Source organism: Diceros bicornis, chromosome 33, assembly GCF_020826845.1.
Source record: "Diceros bicornis minor isolate mBicDic1 chromosome 33, mDicBic1.mat.cur, whole genome shotgun sequence".
Classification (NCBI taxonomy): domain Eukaryota; kingdom Metazoa; phylum Chordata; class Mammalia; order Perissodactyla; family Rhinocerotidae; genus Diceros; species Diceros bicornis.
Window position 1 is genome coordinate 22477553 of NC_080772.1, and position 20774 is coordinate 22498326.

A 20774-nucleotide genomic window follows, 5' to 3' on the forward strand; every position below is an offset into this window, starting at 1 on the left:
GAAATTCAATAAATTGTGTAGTGGTTATCTCTGGTGATGTGATTGTGGGTGATTTTTCTTTTTTTGTTCACATGTAATTTCTAATTTTTCTATAATTAGAAAAACTGTGACTTCTAAAATAAAAATTTACTATTACCAACAAAATTTAGTGACTTCTAAAATAAAAATAATTTACTATTATCAACAAAATTTAGTGGTTATTATATGTGATAGTCGACTAATTTGTATAGAAAATGGCATCCATTTTTGTTCTAATTACTTTTATAACCCTGTTTCTCCCTCTCTTTCCAACTTTTTTCCTTCCTTGTCCCTTCTCAATTAAAGAAGTTCTCATGTACCTTGGAAACCAGCGGTGAGTAAGTTTTCGAGGCCTCTGGAGCCCAAACGTGCCTTAAAGTAAAAAGCAGATAAAATGAAAAATTCACTGCTCGAGGGATCTGTTCTCTGATGGAAATGTTCCTTAGACTACTAGGATTTTCTTTCAATCTTTTTTATTTTAATGGCTTTCAGCTTCGAGATGTCTGAGGGGTAGATTTCCAAGGGATTTAGTTCCATGTCACCTCCTTACCTGGACAGGTAGTGACATGCAGTGCCTGCGAGAGTAGACATTCTTAAGGCGGTATGCGCGTAAGCAGAGTAAACTGGAAATTGAGACCATTTTCCAAGGGCTCAAAACAATTTCCCCTGACCTATTTGAATTTTCCAGACATTTACAACCTTGCCCTGAATTATCCTGATAATTCTGCATTTGTCATTTTACATATTTCCAAAGCGGTGGCCCGGGATTCCTCCCTCCTGCCCTTTGTCAATGGCAAAGCCAGGGCCCTGGCTTGGATGGTGGCAGCAATAGTCTCCACAGCAGGAGAGAAGCCATCACTCCAGGAGACACATGCCGTCTAATATCTTCTAATATTGAGACCCCGAACATGAGGTTAAAGGAACCAGTGAAGGATCAGGTCCTGGTAATTGCACGCGCTATTTTTAGCTCCTGTGTTTGGTCCAGGTGGTCTGGGGGAACGCTCATCCTCTTTGTGCACTGGTTTCCAAATGACAAAACGAACGGTGTGCTATTGCAGGTAAGGGAGCTGCTGAGTTAAAGGCGGAGGAAGCAGAGCTAACAATGATGGAGGAGCCCAGAATTCTTGCCTAGATTTTATCTCTGGCTTGGTGTGTGTCGCTGAGCACTGAGGCTATTTCTGTGGCCTCAGCTTTCTCATGCATAGACAGGCAATAATACTCTGTTCTCTCTACTTTCATTATATGGGCACTGTGAGGGTAAAATAGCAAGTTAATGAGATTTAAAATAGGAAGAAAATGTTTTTGAAGCCTTTAAAGTACTCTGAGATTTTCAGGTCCTGATTAAATAAATGGTATTTTGAGAAAAACCGGTACAGTTCATATCGCTTACGTATTGTTTCCTTGAGTGCTGTATTTGACAATATTTTTTCTTTTTTGTGCAAATATGGAGGAAAAATGGAGGCAAAGTAAAATAATAACAAGCAAGTCTGAAAATGAAAGTGTTGCCAGTCACATTAAGCCTCGGACCCATATTCTGACTGGAACTAACATTTAAACTCCCTTCTGATAGGTCTAGAACAGTACATTTCATAGGGTGACGAAGATGTCCACTCTGGAAAGAGTGTTTCTCACATGGAGAAGTAGTGCAATTTTATCTTAGGAAAGCACTGAGAACACACTTCTTGAACACATACGATACTGAGGACATTTCCTGGAAAATCTTTGGCCTTTGCCTGGGACAGTTGCATCACACAGAGATGTTTGTGGTTCAGATTTTTATAAGCAATATAGGATCTGAAGCCAATATATGGGTTTTGCTTAGTACAACAGGTGCCATATCTAAAATTTAGGCATTTTCTTATGTGTACTTTAGGAAGAAGTTTTCCAAGATTTGCAGAGTTCCTCTTCTACCTCCCTAATAAGTCAACAAATCTATTAAAAAAAAAATCTCATCAATAAGCTACCTTTTGAAGAGAGCAAATTTATTCAGTTGATTTGGACTTTTAATGAGATTTACTGCCCTGAGCGCCTTTCCTTTCTCTTGTTCTAAAAATGCGTCTAGAAAGGCGGAAAAAGGCCAACAAGTGTTAATATATTTCCTACTGAATTTTATGTTGCAAATATTTAACTTAGAGTGTGGACTCTGAGGAAAAGTGTCCTTTTCTAAATATTATAAAATTGTGTTCATTCTGGAAGGACAAACAAAACTAATGACAATGATTACCTGCTGCGGAATAATGGGAAATGGGAGGGAGACTTCACCTTTTCATAGTTTTTGATGTTTGCACCCATATTAATTACCCACCCCCAAATTAAAATACTAAGAAGAAAATGTCTACCTATGGGGAAAGAAATTGGCAGTGAAGAATGAGGAGCTGGAGATTTCTTTTTAATGGAACCAATCTGATGTATTTGCATTTTTGCAATGTGTATGAATAAATAAATGTGCATTCATGATCAAAAAGAACAAACAACTAGAAAAACCAGAAATAACCTCTGTATTCCCTACTCCCCAAGTAAGAAATGATGAGCCTCTTGTCATTTCCTTATATGCTTGGATATCTTTTCCACGTGCCAAAGAGCTACTCCATGGTGTGGGATGAAGGGAAAGGCCAACGTCCGTTCTAAAGTCCAAGCCAAATGGTGATTATGTAGCTTGCTCTATACAGGCTTAATGGGGTTACACATTCCCTGGGAAAAAGCTACAGACAGATTACACCAGTCCACAGATCACCCTGTGCAGAAACTGTAAAACCATTTTAACACTTACTTCAGATATTATTACATGTGACAAAGTATTTGAAAGATCAACCAAATAAACTGTTCCTAGGAAATGTTTCCAATAGAATACTTCTTGAATAATATTGCTTTTCTTAGGTCACTGGGAATTGAATTAAGACACTGAAACATAGAGTCAATATGAAAACCTACATTTTCAGCTGAATACTTTCATAGAAGCCTCTAGGTACTAGAATATTTCTCAATCCTTTTTTGGCATATAGAAAAACTGAAATAGATTGTCTGCTTTACATGGCAAAGAATCTATATGTGGGTATTATAAATGTGACAAGATTCCAAATTTGACAGCATATACCTATATAAACATTTATCCATTCATTCATCCATCAGTCATTTATCTTTCTATGTGTGATGCTCTGTATGAGATGGTCTGAAGATATAGAAATGAGTAAGACCTAGTTGGAGGAGGGGAGGCCGATGTGAAAATCAGAGATCACAGGCTGTGTGATAAGGAAGACATTGTTCTATAAGGCATTGGTGTACTCCAGAGTCAGACAAGGAAGAAAATAACACCAGATGGAGGCCATGGAGCTTAAAAAGAGCAGTGCATATGAAGCACTTAACCAATCCTGACACATAGTAAAGGATTACTAAGTGTTCACTATTATAAAGAACGTGGTAGAGTTATAGAGTATTATTGCAGCATCTCAGAAGAATATGTGACTCGGCTTGAAAGTGGGAGAGAGAGGAAATACTAAGAAGATGTACTTTAGGAGCTAGCTGATAGTTTTTAGAACTGCATTAAATTCAAAAACAACAAATTGATGATTTTAAGTCAAAAGAAGGCTGGATTTTCTCATAAGCTTGAGTTAAAGCAGAGAATCTTGGGGCCAGCCCGGTGGCGTAGTGGTTAAGTTCCTGAGCTCCGCTTCCTGGCAGCCCAGGGTTTGCAGGTTCTGATCCTGGGCACGGACTGACGCATCACTTGTGGAGCCATGCTGTGGCGGCGTCCCATATAAAGTAGAGAAAGATGGGCACAGATGTTAGCCCAGGGCCAATCCTCCTCAGCAAAAAAAGATTCTCTGCTTTTTTTTGTTTTTTGTTTTTTTTTTGGTGAGGAAGATCAGCCCTGAGCTAACATCCATGTCAATCCTCCTCTTTTTGCTGAGGAAGACCAGCTCTGAGCTAACATCTATAAAAGCAGAGAATCTTCATTATACTAGAAATGAAAGAGACTAAGGTCTCCCATCCTCGGTGCCTGTTGACCTTTTAGACTGGATGATGCTTTGTGGTGGGAGTTGCGCTGTGTATTGTAAGATGTTTAGCAGCATCCTTTGTCTCTACCCACTAGATGCGCGAAGCAACCCCCCGGTTGTGACAATCAAAACTGTGTCCAGCCATTGCCAAATTCCCCTGGAAAAGTCACCCCCAACTAAGAACCACTGCCTTAAACCAAGATCGTTTCATTAAGTATTTATAAAGTTTTGTAAGCTATTAAGCTGCAAATGGAAAATTAAGGTTGATAGAGAACTAACAAATATTTCCCTGTTATTTCAGTTGCTGCTAAATGTATTGTGACAAAAACTATCAAATTAACATGTCTAGAGACTGGTTTATTCTCATTTCCACCTGCTAGTCACAACAGGATCTGAGACACAATCCAGGAAAATGGCTCAAATTTGACATGGGCGCCACTTAGGGAAGTGAAAGCCCATCCTAGTTTCTAAATACCTTCATTAACTGAAGCCTTCTTTGCAGAAGCTATAAAATAGGGTTTTTTAGTCATTGAGGCCACCATGATTTCCAGACTCAATGTGGCTGACTCTCCCTGGCCAATTGGCACAAGGTCCTGGCGTGGTGACCCCTGTCTTTCATCATCTGCCTCTGCACTTGACGGAAAACTGCAAAAAGTGAAGGTGACCCAGAGGCTGCTGGGAGATTTTCTGTTTACCTGCTGGGATAATTCCATCCTGCCTCTCACAGTACTTCTAACTGTTCACACAAACTTCCACAGTAAACTGTGATTAACTGGAACTTACTATATAACAAAAACAAAAAATATTTATTTTGATCATTTTTTTTAAAAGAAAAAAGGACATCAGAAGAGACATGTTTATATTTGAAATTTATTCTTTTTTAAAAAGAAACCTTCAGGGTAAGAGCTGGGCCTGGGATCATGAGTCAAGGAGGACTTTATCACAATTTACTGATGATCAGATTGATTCTGCTGCCACTACATAAAGGATCAAAATGTTTGTTCTCTTTAGATGGTTTAAACCATTTTTACTTCTAAAATGATATTGAGACTTTTCCTTAAAAACATATATGCACATACAAGGATGTATATGTAGGAATAACCCTCTCTTTTTTTTATAAGCCCAAATTTGAGCATACTTTACACATTTTCCCACAGATTGTATTTCTTTTGCTTAGCAATATATTGTGGAGACAATTCTATATCAGTTCATATGCTGTAATTCAGTCTTTTACACAGTTGCATGGTATTCCATGGCATGAATGTACCATGACTTAACTAGCTTCTTATTGATGAACTTGTAAGTTGTCTCCAGTATTTTGTTACTAAAAATACTGTAATGAATATCCCTATTCGTATAGTCCTTGTGACTCTCAGCATAAATTCCTAGAAAAAGAGTTGCTGGGTCAAAGGTTGTTTGCATTTAAACTTTTTTTTTAACATTAACAAATTACTTCCCAGAGAGGCTGTACCAATTTATTTTCTCACATTGTATGAGAGTGATTGTTTCTCCATATCTCTGCTAGCATAATATATTATAAAACTTTCATTTTTTTTTTTCCCCCAAAGCCCCAGTAGATAGTTGTATGTCATAGCTGCACATCCTTCTAGTTGCTGTATGTGGGACGCGGCCTCAGCATGGCCGGAGGAGCAGTGCGGCAGTGCACGCCCAGGATCCGAACCCAGGCCGCCAGCAGCAGAGCGCGCGCACTCAACCACTAAGGCACGGGGCCGGCCCCTATTATAAAACTTTCTGATGGGTTAACAATAACTCATTGCTTTTAAAATTCGCATTTCTTCAATTACAAGTGAAGATGAGTGTATTTTCCTGTGTTTAAACACACACGTATGTCTTTCTCTGTGAACAGCTTTTCCAGGTCTTGACAAATATGTTTCTTCATCCTCCTCCCTCATTTCTTCCTTCTTCAGTTATCCCTCTGTCTGTCTTTGTCTCTCTCTCTCCTTTCTTAGGACTCTTGGAAATTAGCCTTTTTTTTTCCTATCATATTTGCTCCAAATATTTTTTTCTGAGTTTGATTTTGCTTTTCAACTTTATGTTTAACTTTTCACACAGAAATGTTAATTTATGTAGTCAAATGCATTCATTTTTTTCTCTGTGGCTTTTATCTTATGCTTAGAAAGCCCTCTCTTACTTTGAGATTATAAAAGAAAAAATTCTTCAGTGTTTTTTTCTAGTACTGTTATGGTTTTACTTTTCATCTTTAAATCTTTGAGCTATCTGGATTTTATTTTTGAATAAGGAGTGAGGTCAGAATCCAAGCTTTATTTTTTTATTTACTTTTTTTTGAGGAAGATTGGCCCTGCGCTAACATATGTTGCCAATCTTCCTCTTTTTCTTTTTTTCTCCCCAAAGCCCCAGTACATAGTTGTATATCATAGTTGTAGAGTTGTCGCTCTTTTATATGGGACGCTGCCTCAGCATGACCCGATGAGTGGTGAGCAGGTCCACGCCCAGGATGCAAACTGGCAAACCCTGGGCTGCAGAAGAGGAACACACCAACTTAACTGCTACACCACTGGGCTGGCCCCAAAGCTTTATTTTTTTTATATGGTTAGCCAACTGTCCCAACACCGTCTATTTTCCCTCCAAATGAAACTATCAACTTTAGCTTATACTGAATATTCATATTTAGGACTATCTCAGAAGTTTTATTTCTTTTCCACTTATCTCTATTTCTTCACATTCCAGTAACAAACTGTTCATAATATATTTTGATATATGTTTATTTATTAATATTTTATTTTTATGTATTTATCAATATCTCCTTCTATTTTTGATTTTTGTTACTAATCCTGCAGGTATAATAATAAAGTTACAGAGTGTTAGGATACAATCTTTTTTTTTTTTTTTTTTGCTGAGGAAGATTCATCCTGAGCTAACATCTGTGCCAATCTTGCTCTATTTTGTAAGTGGGTTGCTGTCACAGCATGGCTGACGAGTGGTGTAGGTCCATGCCTGGGAACCGAACCCACGAAACTGGGCCACCGAAGCGGAGCCCAAGATCTTAACCAGTAGGCCACAGGGTCGACCCCAACAATACAATCATTTTTGTAAGTGGGGAAATTTTGACATTCATACTATTTTAAGAATCCCCAAACTTAAGCCATCGAATGCTCAGCTGGTTATTATTGTCTTTCAAACTCTGAACATTACCTTAACTTTTCACACCCAGATTATCTTCATTTATAATCTCATGTCTCACCTCAAGAGCTTGAAATAAAAGTCAGTTTACTGACTACAATAGGAATGAGGAGAGCTGTGACAAGAGGGTCCAGGTAGTGACTGCAAGGAGAGGGAAGCCAAGTGGGGTGCGTCATCCAGGAAGCTACAGCTGGGAAACATTGGTAGCAAGTGGCCATCAAAGAGGCCCAATAAGCCAAGCTCATCAATTATGGGGAGCACAGGAACAAAACTGTCACGTAAAGGATTGCTTGATTGTATCAGAAGATAAAATCCAAACCTGACAAACTGGATCCTGTACCCAATTCAAACTCAACAGAGCAAGGAGTACTGGGCCCTCAGGCAAGTCCTAGACTTGAGTTCATTAAAGAAATCCAAGCCTTGACAAAAGTAAAGGCTGGTTACTTTTCAGGAAGTCTGCTCCAAAACCACAAATGTATGTCATGAATCTTCCTCTCAGTCTTCCCCAAAGAGACCTACCCAGAAATACTTCCCTCTGGTCCCATGAGTTTAGAGAGACCTTTGTAGATCAGGGCACTGTGTGGTTCCTGTAGGAAATCTCTGTGGATGATCCTGGAGGTTTTGGAGCAAGTCTATGCCCCCTGCAACCGTTCTCTTGTCCACTGAGAGAGCTCCTGACTTGCTACCAGGCTCACAAGTTGCTCGAGAGGGTGATCTGCCAGGCTCCATATTTGAGTGTGTTAACATCAAATGGGTTCTAGATCTACCACTTACTAGGTGTGTTACCATGGACAGGTACTTAATTTCTCTAAGTTCCAGTTTCCTTTTTCATAAATGGGTTTTACAAAATCCATAGGTTTACCTCCTAGGGTTGTCATGAGGATTAAATGAGCAAGGACATATCATGTACTTTAAACATGAACTGGCACATATTAAGTCCTCAATAAATGTTACGGGTTGTTATTGCTATTATCATTATTCCTGCCACCATTTTGTTTAAAGAGCAAGATTCCATAGAGTGCAAGCAGAAAATAACTTTATTTATTTCCCTTACTGCCCGTTCAAACCCACTCTGTAGGGCTAGCCTTTCCCTGTCCCTTGGGTGAAATCTAAAGCCCCTAGGACACCTCCAGTCACTCTTGGGTACTATAAAGTTCTCTGTCACGTGTAGTCACTGAATAGTCACATTTCAGTAATTGAAATGTCCAGTTACATGTGAAAATCTGAACTTGAATTTCATTTCCCCTTTCCCTAATGTCAGCCCTGATTCATTGTATGAGTCTGTAAAAGGTAAAGGGGTCAGCTCTGGTTGGTTTCCTCTCTCTTTCTAACCTATGCTTACCCACCTCTGTACCCCGCACTTCCCATTCCCGACCCCAACTGCACAGCCAGAGTAGCTGACCCCTCTGCGACTTTCCTTGACTGACACTGGTGTTGGAGTTCTCTGGAGACGACAGGTGTTCAACCCTGACTCTTTCCCTCATGGATGTTTCTGTTGGTCCCTTGGAGACTCCCATTTGGAAACATACTAGCAGCAACTCTGACATGAGCATGGGCAAGGTCTCTCGTGGGGCTGGTCACTTACAAGTCCTGCTGACCTCCCACTTCCCAGTTTCTACTTAAAGTCCTGTATTCCTTGTGTCAGGTCCCTTTTAAAATGACTCCCAGGTTGCCCCTCCCACGTGGCCATCCTGTCCGTAAAAATCACATACCTCTGCCCTGCCATCACTGGCAGGTCAACCTGCTCCCAGTGAAGGCAGCTCTCACTGCTCTACCCACAGGTTGAAAGTCCCAGTCCTTTAGATTTTTCAGAATTGGACGCTATGCATCAGATACCAGACTCTTGTGACCCCAAACTCCAGGAGACACAGAGCAAGCTCTCCTTAATGCCCTTCTCCCTGGGTTTGCGGTCGGGGAAATATTCCTGTCCTCTTCCCACTCACAATGCCCTTTTCCAAAGATGCCCTCCCTCCTTGCTTCTTTAGCCTAAGGGTCAAAACTGGTTCTTAACCACCTCCTTTGCAAGTCCTGCAGAAGTCAGTGAGCATCTCACTCTGGAATGTGGGAATTCTTGCAAACATTGTTTTGTCCTCAGCTGAAACTCAGGCAGAAAGAGTCCCTTTTAAGCATCTTGTTATATTATTAGTGTCATCATCATAGGGTTGTTATGGAACTTAAAAGAAAAATACATGTAAGCACTTAGCATGGTGTAAGCACTCAGGCACATGGTGAGCGCTCAATGAACATTGGGTGTTTATTTAACAAACTTTTGTGTGGCATTAACTAGGTAATATAGATTCTGTCAACGAGTTAATTGTAGCAGAAATAGGAGATCAACCATCTTCATGGTAGAGCGCAAGAGTAAAGAACAAGGGACACCTGCCATCAGACGATTAGATGTATTCCTTTGTCCTGAGCAACTTCCCACTCGGTGTGGCTGCGCCCTCTCTTCTTGATGTCCTGTGTCTTTGTGATCAATGGATGTAACTAACATAACTTGAGCATGCTTCTATGTCTTACAATCAAAAGAACTAATGCAATTATATTATCCTCAAATAATGATAATCTAATCTTTCTCCTTCCTAATAGTTATGCCTCTTGGTTCTGTTTCTTGTCTCATGACAGTAGCCAGGATTTCCAGAATATTATTAATAATAGTGGTAATAGCAAGAATCCTTTTCTTGTTCCTGATATTAACGGCAATGCCTGTAGAGCATTTTTGGTGTGCTCTATCCCTTTGAGAACTGGATTAAAAATTTACTCTAGAAAAATGCACGTATCCACAAAATTTTCTTTACAGTTTTAGGAGGTTCAAGGACCATGGACTACATGGAAGATTTTTGTGAATGCCATTAAGTATGAGGTGGCTATTGGTTTAAGATAATTTCTTTAACCATATTAATAAAGACTCCTTATAGTGCTAGTTTAGAAATAAGAAAAAAGTATATGAATTTCATCGAATAGCTTTTTATCATCAATCAATGTATTTATATATTCTTTCTCTTTAGTCTTATTGATGCTGAATTATATTAATATGCTTACCAATATCAAACCATCCTTGCATTTCTGGAATGAATTTTTCTTAGATCTGATATGTGATTGTTTTAATATTCTGTCAGATTTAATTTGCTAGTGTTGTATTTATGACTTGGCATTTGGATTTGCTAAAAGAAATATAATGCATCTTAGAAATATTTTGAATAAAAATAATTATAAGAAAAATTATTTGTTGGTTAAATGTCAGTTGGCAAGAAAATACTATCTATCAAAACATTTCTTTTCTTAGCATTCTGGTAAGGATTAAAGAATCAGAAGTTCAGAAAATTATAGGGCTGAAAGAAACAGCTGATCAAACCAACTCATTTTACAAATTAAGAAGGTAGTTGTTCAGAGAGGTTAAGTGACTTGTGCAAGATCACATTGCTTAATATTGGTTGTATAAGCAACTTGTGTAAGCAAATTGTTGAGGATGAAAGAGAAAATCAGGGGAAACACTTCTCTCATTTCCAGTGGAATATTACTTTAATTCCATGGTATATTGAAAAGAGTGACTAGATTTGTTTCTGAAGCAGTGAAAGTCATAAAGAAATGATGTAAGCATATTAATTAATTTATTAAAATTTATTAAAAGACATTGTTGCCATCTTTAATGGATTAAAAACATTATTGAGCTCAGTTTCTCCACATCTTCACATTCCAACTCTTTCACTTTCTCTGTATGTGTAGAGCTGAAACTTTTGGACAGTTCTGCTCAACACACACCAGGGAAACTTTCCTGCCAAGAAGGGGCTAAATGCATTACCAATAGGGATGAAAGAAACAGAACAAAGGAAAGAGGTTTTAAGGGCGTGTATTTCAGAAAGTTGCCAACTTTTAAAACTGTCTGGAACTATACCAACACATATGTAGGACCCAGGCAAAGCGGGCTTCACTTGCTGCCATTTGTGCAAATTCACATTGCTTGTCTTCTAAGGTCTTAAACAGGGTCCTCTGAATCCCTATCAGCCTTGTGCTGAACCTCTCTGTCCAATTGTTCCCTTCCTTTAACCTCATTAGCAGTCAGCTGGAGCCTTGCAGAGCAGCACGACGCAGTGCCTGGTGCCCAGCCCAGCACCCGACTTCACGTGTGGCAAAGGGCAGACCGTCAAGGGCTGCGACAATAGGACTGAAACATCTGCTGTTTGGATAAGTCAGTGAGAAACTCAGCCAACTTGGTAGTTTGGTGTCACATAGCAAAAGAATCAGTTAGATGCCTGATGTCTTTCCCCCAACTACCGTGTTGACACTGCCTCAAATTCTAATCTGATGGCACATTTTATTGAAATCTTGCTGCCAAGAGCACCTTTTTAAAAAAAATTATTTAACTATGTAAGGGGCTGTTATATTTACTATTTGAATCTTCAAGCACTCTGTGCAGCAGATAGAGCAGCTAATATTATCTTAATTTAATAAAAGATGAAACTGAAGCCCGGAGGACTTGATTGATTTGCTCCAGGTCTCATCGCTTGTCAGTGGAGGAGTTAGAACTCGAACTCCCAGGTGCCCTGACTTCACCTGCCCATCTCTCGCACAGTGCAACACTGCCCTTGCTTCATTAGCATTTCTTTTCTAGAAATGTATATTTTTTAGAGAGAAAGTTGTGTATGTTAGGCTTTAAAATTTTAAGTACTTCCAAGTATCTGTGGAATACAAGAGTATTCAATAAATAAATGTTATGTAAGTTGCAAATACATTTTGATGAGGAAATTTATTTACATATAGATTTAAAGGATCACTTAGAATTGAAATCTATTTTTCAATAATTTAGTGTGTATGTGGAGTGTCTTTATGGAAAGAGTAATGTATTAAAACAAAAACTAGTCACTCAGAATTTAGGACATTATTTTTAAATTTTTTTATTGTGGAAAATTTCAAACATATACAGAGTAGAGATAAGAGTATAAAGAACCTATCACCCCTCTACAGCAAATATCGACATATGGCCAATCTTCTTTTATCTTTACCCTCTACTCCCCGCACCATTTCCTTGGATTATTTTAAAGTAAATCCCAGACGTTATATCATTTCATCTGTAATATTTCTCTAAAAGATAAGGAGCTTTTTTTCTCAAATCACAATACCATTATTACACTTTGAAAAAGTAAACAGTAATGTCTTAATAACATCTAATATCTAGTTAGTGTTCAGATTTTTCTCATTGGCCCAAAAATATCCTTTTATGGTTGGTTTGTTCAAATCAGGATCCAAACAAAACTCTCACATTGAATTTGGCTAGTATATCTTTAAATCTCTTTTAATCTATAACATTTATGTCAAGAGAAATATATAGGTAACTTCTCCTGGAAGAATTATTGGGCATTCGATGGCATAGTTTCATTTATATATACCATACTTGATTGACTCTAAGGCAAGATTAATTCTAAGACGCATTATTATTTTATGTACCACCAGGAAATTAAAAATACTGGCAATTATAATTGTAAGATGCCACCAATTCTAAGATATATTCCAGAGCTATAAAAATGGGAAAAATATACATCTTAAAGTCAATGAAATATGGTAATTGGAACACGGAGGGCTCACATGCCATTTTTTATTTCAAAATGGGGTGCAGGAATAGCATATGGTATGTGCAGAAAATCCCTTAGATGGGAATGGTTTACTTCTAACCTGAGCAGATGCAGACTGAAGAAGGATTTCTGTCCCTTGTTTTCATGGCTTATCGTGGTGGCTCCTTTCTCCTCTTCGTGCTTTGACTTCCCGTTTGGTATATAATCTGACTTTAATCTTAGAGTGTTTATACCACATTTAATATACGTCAAAACATTATCTTTTTCACAAATTATGGTCTCTGAGAAGGCAATGGGATGCTTACTCTTTTGATCACACCGACTTTAGGATGTTAGATGAGCTCAATTTGAAAAATACATATTCATAATGCTGCTCTGGTCTTCAAGATGCTGTGCCAGAGAGCAGTTGCAGATAGCTGTTCTTCTTGGTTTGTGTCACATAGATGAGTGCTTAATGGACAATGATATTCTTTATATCAGCTGGACGACACAAGGAGGAAAATGAGACCTGGCCAAATTCTATTTGGCCTCAAATATGGTAGTTTTTGTTTTTGCATCTTAAGAGATGTTGACATCACAGATTAGTCCCTGATAAGGCGAGTGTCCATTTCAAAGAATTTGAGCTTCAACTTGTTTTCTCCTTGTTAACATAAGCTTCTTGATAAGGAAGAGCTGGAAAGGTGCAAAATTGTATAACAGGACCTGGTATCAATGAAAATGATGAAAACGGGCTCTAAACTTTTTTGCTTCAGGCCACTGGCAATTTTTGAAAGGCAAAAACTTTGATTTCTCCATGGAGAGTTCCAACCCATGGCTAAAAGAATTTTGCTTCTAGCTATCTGTGCTTAGAAGAAGAATCTGGGTTGTTTATTTACCAGATCTGAAGTTGTCCAAAGGCAATTCACCTATGGCTCTCAGAAACCTGGGATACAGCAATTTTTTAAAAAGTAGAAATGTACTGCCCAATTCTTGTTTGTGTATGTGCTCTCTGAGGTACAGTAATGGATTTGTTCTAGAATTAGCTTTCTAAGGATCCAGGAAGTTCTAACATGGAGAATGTAAAACCAGGGTTCCAGGTAAACCAGCAATTTATTATTGCTTTTCTCTTTCTGCCTTGATTATTGAAAGGAATTGATTATTGAAAGGAATAAAGTCTTTGAATTTCATCATAAGGACTCTGAGTTAGCAGATTATTAATCAGCTTTTCCTTTCCACCATTTGAGTTAAGTTTCCATGATAGTGTATTCAAAATTTATTTGGAATGCTCCCAAATAAGTAGAAAAGTAGACTTTTCTACTTTTCATAAGTGACAAAAGAGAAAGAAGACTTAACTATAGTTTGCTGCTTTTAGTAGCCTGGTATCCTGAGAATTTACACCAGTTACTTTGAGGTTGAACCTTGCTACTTAGCAATGAGAATTGTTGGTTAAGCGGAAAGAAAATCAATAGCAACACGTAATGAATACATAGGACTCAGGAGCATCAGAAATTTGAAAATAGGCATGACTAGCTGGGAACAAATTTAAAGAGGGAGAATTACTCATAATATTTAGAAGCAGAAAGTATAGCAGTAGATATGCTTTCTTAGCAATGTCAACAATAAACGCTATTCTTTGTTAAAGTGGTAAAATAAAGTTCTGATCTTACATTGTTAATTAAAAAGAAAATAATTCAAACCCCAAGTATTCTTTTTACATTCCAGGGCTTGTAATGATCAGACATAGTTATCATTTCTGTAGGGTTTGCCAGAATTGTTTGAAGAACAATTGGTTATGTTCATATTCTTCTGCTTGTTCCTGCCTATAAACTTTCATAGACTTATGGAGGTAGAAGTGAACTTTTCTTTAAGTAGATGTTTTATTGAAATATTATATGTACAGAAAGGTGAACAAATCATAATTGTTTGGCCAAATAATTTTTGTAAAGTGACCACACCCCCATAACCACCACTCAGATCAAGAAATAGATCATTACCAACACAGTAGAAAGCCCCCTTGTGCTTCCAATTAGTCACTCATCACTGCAAATACTATTCTGGCTTCTTTCACCATAGATAGTTTTGCCTGTTTTTGGTCTTTGTAAAAATGAAATCAAAAGTATGTATTATTTCAAATCTGACTTTCACTCGGCATTAATGTTTGTGAAAATCATTCATGTTGCTTCATATAGCAGTAGGTTATCCCTTCTCATTGCTGTGTATGAATGTATGAAATTGTATGAAAATACCACAATATATTTATCCATTCATAATATATCTATCCATCCACTATTGATGGACATTTGAATTGTTTTGCATTTTGAGCTATTATGAATAGTCCTGCTGTGCGCATTTGTGTGTGTGACTTTTGGTGCACATATGTATCAGTTTTCCTTGGTTATACGTTGAAAAATGGAGGGTTTGGGTAAGTTCAACTTTATTAGATATCGTCAAACAGTTTTCCAAAGTTATTATACACATTTACACTTCCACCAGCAGTGTATGAAGTTTTAAATTGCTTCACATTCTTCCCAACATTTGGTATTGCCAGTCTTATTAATTTTAGCTAGTCTGATGAGTGTACAGTGGTTTTAATTTGCATTTTCCTGGTGATTAATAAAATTGAGCACCTTGTCATATGTTTATTGACTGTGTGGGTATCCTTTTTATGAAATGCTTATTTAAGGCTTTTGCCCATTTTTCTACTGAGTTGTCTGCTTTTTTCTATTGATTTGTAGGCATGCTTCATATATAGAGATATGATTCTTTGGTTGGATATTTGTATTAAAAATATTTTTTCCCACTTGGTAGTTTTCCTTTTCACTCTTTTAATGTCTTTTGATGAATGTGAGTTCGTATTCTAATGTAGTCCAACTTATAGATCTTTATTTTTATGGTTAATGCTTTTTATGTCTGGTTTAAGAAATTGTTACTTCAAACTCATGGAAATATTTTCATATGTCTTCTTTCTAGGAGTTTTATTGTTTCATATTTAGAATTAATATTCATGTGGTATTAATTTTGTGTATAGTGAGAGATAAGATTCAAGTTTCACTTTTTTTTCCATATGGATATCAATTAACCCAGCATCATATGAAAAGACCATGCCTTTCGCCATGGCACTACAGTGATTCTGTTTCTAAACTCTCTATTCTGATCCCTTGGTCTATTTGTCTATTTTTGTACCAATAACAGACTAATCAATTTTTGTAGTTTTATAAATAAATTTTAGGATCAAGTAATAAATTTCCATTTTTTAAAAAAACTGCTGAGGGGCCGGCCCGGTGGCGCAAGCGGTTAAGTGCGCGCGCTCCGCTGCGGCGGCCCGGGGTTCGCTGGTTCGGATCCCGGGCGCGCACTGACGCACTGCTTGGTAAGCCATGCTGTGGCGGCGTCCCATATAAAGTGGAGGAAGATGGGCACGGATGTTAGCCCAGGGCCGTCTTCCTCAGCAAAAAAGGAGGAGGATTGGCGGATGTTAGCTCAGGGCTGATCTCCCCACAAAAAAAAAAAAAAAAAAAAAAAAAAACTGCTGAGATTTGTGTTGGATTTACATTGAATCTCTAGATCAATTTAGGAGGAACTGACATCTTTACAATATTAAGTCTTCGAGTCCACAATTATGGCATATTTCTCTGTGCATTTATATTTGTTAAATTTTTCTTTCAATACTGTTTTGTAGTTTTCTATGTAGATGTTTTATCATATTTCATTAGACTTATTTCCAGGTATTATGATTTTTAAATGCTAAGTGATATTATTTTTAAATTTTCATTTTCTAATTGTTATTATTATATAGAAATAATACTGATTTTTTTAATATTGACCTTGTATCCAGTGACCTTGCTACATTTACTGCAGATTCCTTCATATTTTCTACGTACTCAATCATGTCCTTAGTGAATAATGACAGTTCTATTTCTTCCTTTGCCACTCTTATAATTTTTATTTCTTTTTCTTGCCTTATTGCATTGGCTAAAAACTGCAGTTCAGTGTTGATAAAGATATTTGTATCTCATTCTTGATTTCAAGGGGGAACTTTTAATATTTCACCATTTAGTAGGATATTCATTGTGTGTTTTTTATAGATTCTTTTTGTCAAATTAAGAACATATCTTTCCATTTCTAGTTGGCTAAGCTTTTTTATCATGAATGGGTATAGAAGGAAACTTTTAATCTGTCTCCTTCATTCTTAGTCTGGACTACACCCAACTACTCTGCAGATGAGATTACATATTATTATTAAGACAAAAAAAAAAACCTTACGTTTTATTTATTTATTTATTTTTGTGAGGAAGATCAGCCCTGAGCTAACATCCATGATAATCCTCCTCTTTTTGCTGAGGAAGACTGGCTCTGAGCTAACATCTATTGCCAATCCTCCTCCTTTTTTTTCCCCCAAAGCCCCAGTAGATATTTGTATGTTATAGTTGCACATCCTTCTAGTTGCTGTATGTGGGATGCGGCCTCAGCATGGCTGGAGAAGCAGTGCATCGGTGCGCGCCCACGATCTGAACCCAGGTTGCCAGTAGCGGAGCACGCACACTTAACTGCTAAGCCACGGGGCCAGCCCAACCTTGCATTTTAATAATACATTCTCATAGGAGGTCTGATATATTCTATTATCTCATTCAGTTTCCTCATCTGTAAAATGGGGATGATAATAGTGTTTACTCCAGATTGTTGTTGGCAGATGTAACAAGTTATATAAACTGTTTTAACTGTGCCTGATAGATAGTAAGCATTTTATAAATGTTAGCTATTATTATTATAATTTTTTTTTCAGGTGAAGAAAACAAGACAGGGAAAGAGTGGCAAGTAGTGGTGAATTTTGTCCTGGAAACCAGATCTCTCGACTCTCATCTCCTGACTCTTTCTCTTACATCATTTTGCCTCAAGAGAGGATTCAGTAGCCTTTTAATAGTTCTACATCAGTAATTCTCTTCTTCATACCAAAGGTTTTCAAAAGATTATAAAATAGTGCTTATAAACTGTACTGACTGGAAAGGTTTTTCTGTAGGTGATTCTAAGTAGTCAGTGTATTTAGTATACATGCTTCCTAAGTATGTCTCAGAATAACAGAATTATTTGAGAAAGAATTTTTTCATCAAGTTCTTTCTCACATAGACTCTTCTAACAAGTTAAGACAACCGCTTCACTCATGGTTGTCATGCAAAGAATCCTGTCTTCAATCAGTTCATTAAGGTACCTTTGTAAAGATAGTGTTTTTCTAAAAGGCACTTTGCCAGCTCCCTGAAGCACAACTTTGCAAATGGACAGCAAGAAAAACATGGCAAATCACTTCCATATGGCTCAAGGCAATGAGAAATTTTTTTGATTAATAACACATTCAGTACAATAAAATAACTTCCAAATCTGCTAAAGAGACACTAACTTATCTGCTACATCTATTTTCTGTTTGATTTTTCATTGTTTTGACTCTTCAAAAACCTTCCTAAACTCTCAATGGGTTCATTTTTAAACAACGACCTCTTCCAAGATGACCACCTGTTCCTATTTGTCAGCCCCATCAAGAAAATAAGTGCTCTTAAACTTATTTTAGAACGAGCTGCCTTAAACATACACTTCAAAAATTTAGGGGATGGTTTTTACAGACTCATCAGTTGATAAAATCATTAACATGTCATCTGCATATGCAAGTACTAGTTTAAACATTTAACTACTCTATGTGCTTCCACACCTGTCTAAATAGTAAACCAAACAAGTTAGTTCACATCATAAATTCTCATCAAAGGGCTTTTAATTAATACATAAAGGACAAAATAGGCACCCTAGCCTTAATGTTTTCATTATCTGGATTTCTCCATTCCTTCCAGACAGAAACTAACCATAGCATTTTTGCACTCTTGATAAATTGAAAAGGTATGACTTAAGCTTGTATGACTTAAGCTTATATGACTTTAAATATGTCCTCATCCTTCAAAAGCTATTTTTTCTTTTTCAAATGAAATAGAATAAAAATCCACTGTCTTTCACTCTATATGTTTTACAGTTTCTCTTGTTATAGCTAAACCATCTGCCACCTCTGTCCTTAACGCCTGGAATGAATCAAATCATTTTCCTTGCAAACACCGTTAATCTCACAGTAATCCCTACTAATCACTTTGTAATCAGCACTCAAAGAGGCTAAAGGTCCTTGATTTTTAATCACGATATTTTAATCATCATTCTTGTGAGATGGCAGTTGGCAATCCCTGAATTTTGGGCTTATTTCTTTGCAACTTCCTAATTATTCCCTCTGACAAAGAACAGGAGCTCTCTAGATAGGAGAAACCAGATCTCTCTGGCTAGAACTGGTTGGGGAGAACATAACAGTCCCAGGATGGTGTTTCTGATGACTGTTTGACCATTTTTTTCAATTTTGAATACTGAAGACAGCTCCTTATTTTCCTCTGTTTTCTTTTACTTCCTTACTCTTTTCCTTAATCTCTTTTTTCTCTATTGCACTTTTACTTTAGCAAATTTTTGCATGAGTAACAACTGATTTTTTTCTCTCTGCGTCCTTAAAAGCCTTTCGTTTCTGGTTTGTATAATTTCCTTTTTTTTCCTTTCTCAAGTTGAGAAAATTCCCCACTATTCCTAGTTTGCTCAGAGCTTATATCATTAATGGGTATCGGAGTTGGTCAGATGCTTTTTCTGTATCTATCAATACGATCATATGATTTTTCTTCTTTGGACTGTTGATGTGATGGATTACATTAATTGATTTTTGTCTTGTATTCTTAAGGTGCAATATTCTTTTATGTAACTCTTTTTATATAATATCTTTTACATAACTTTACAATTTGTTATTTCTTTCCAATTTTTTTTTTCCCTGAAAGGGATGGAAGTCATGACACATCTCAGAGCCTTGCTGTCTTGTTAAATGATTGACTATTCTTTTCTCTTCATTCTTAATTTTTCTCCATCATCAGTTTAAGATTATGTTTCATTTTCTCATCTCACAATGTCTTTCTTGGCCATGTTTATATAATACATCATAAAGTCTATTTTTATCCTTAAAATTCATTCATTTAAAAAGATATTCAACATCACTAATTATTAGGGAATGCAAATCAAAACTACAATGAGATATCACCTTACATTTGTCAGAATGGCTATAATTAACAAGACAAAAAATAACAAATGTTGGAGAGGATGTGGAGAAAAGGCAACCCTCATATACTGCTGGTGAGAATGCAAACTGGTGCAGCCACTATGGAAAACAGTATAGATATTTCTTAAAAAGTTAAAAATATGGGGCTGGCTTGGTGGTGTAGTGGTTAAGTTCGCATGCTCCGCTTCAGCGGCCCGGGGTTCGTAGGTTCAGATCCTGGGCGCTGACCTACACACCGCTTGTCAAGTCATGCTGTGGCGGGCATCCCACATAAAATAGAGGAGGGTGGGCACAGATGTTAGCTCAGAGCCAATCTTTCTCAGCAAAAAGAGGAGGATTGGCAACAGATGTTAGCTCAGGGCTAATCTTCCTCACCAAAAATATAATAATAAAAATAAAAATAGAAATATCATACAACCCAGCTATCCCACTACTAGGCATTTATCCAAAGAACGTGAAATCAACAATACAAAGGCGTTTATGCACCCCTATGTTCATTGCAGCATTGTTCACGGTAGCTGAGACACTCAAGTGCCCGTCAACTGATGAAGGAATAAAGAAGATGTGAGATATATATATATATATATGTATGTGTGTATATATATATATATATATATATATATATATGCACAATGGAATACTACTCAGCCATAAAAAAGACAAAATTGTGCAATTTGCAACAACATGGATGGACCTTGAGGGTATTATGCTAAGTGAAGTAAGCCAGACAGAGAAAGACAAACGCTGTATGATTTCACTCAAATGTGGAAGATAAACAAACACATGGTTAAGGAAAACAGATTAGTGGTTACCAGAGGGGAAGGGGATGGGGCAGAGGGCAAAAGGAGTAAAGGGGCATATACGTATGGTGACGGATAAAAGCTAGACTATCGGGGTGAACATGATGTAGTCTATACAGAAACTGATATATAATAA

The 20774-nt window shown here is 37.2% G+C and overlaps 1 long non-coding RNA gene across 2 annotated transcripts in view; it reads left to right on the plus strand.

The window, feature by feature from the left end:
* LOC131396549 (uncharacterized) overlaps positions 1 to 20774 on the plus strand; it is a 63139-nt gene that overhangs the window by 10675 nt on the left and 31690 nt on the right. For both annotated transcript variants that reach the window (XR_009216582.1, XR_009216581.1), the window contains exon 2: positions 17508 to 17655. This is a non-coding gene — a long non-coding RNA (uncharacterized LOC131396549). The remainder of the gene's footprint in view (positions 1 to 17507; positions 17656 to 20774) is intronic.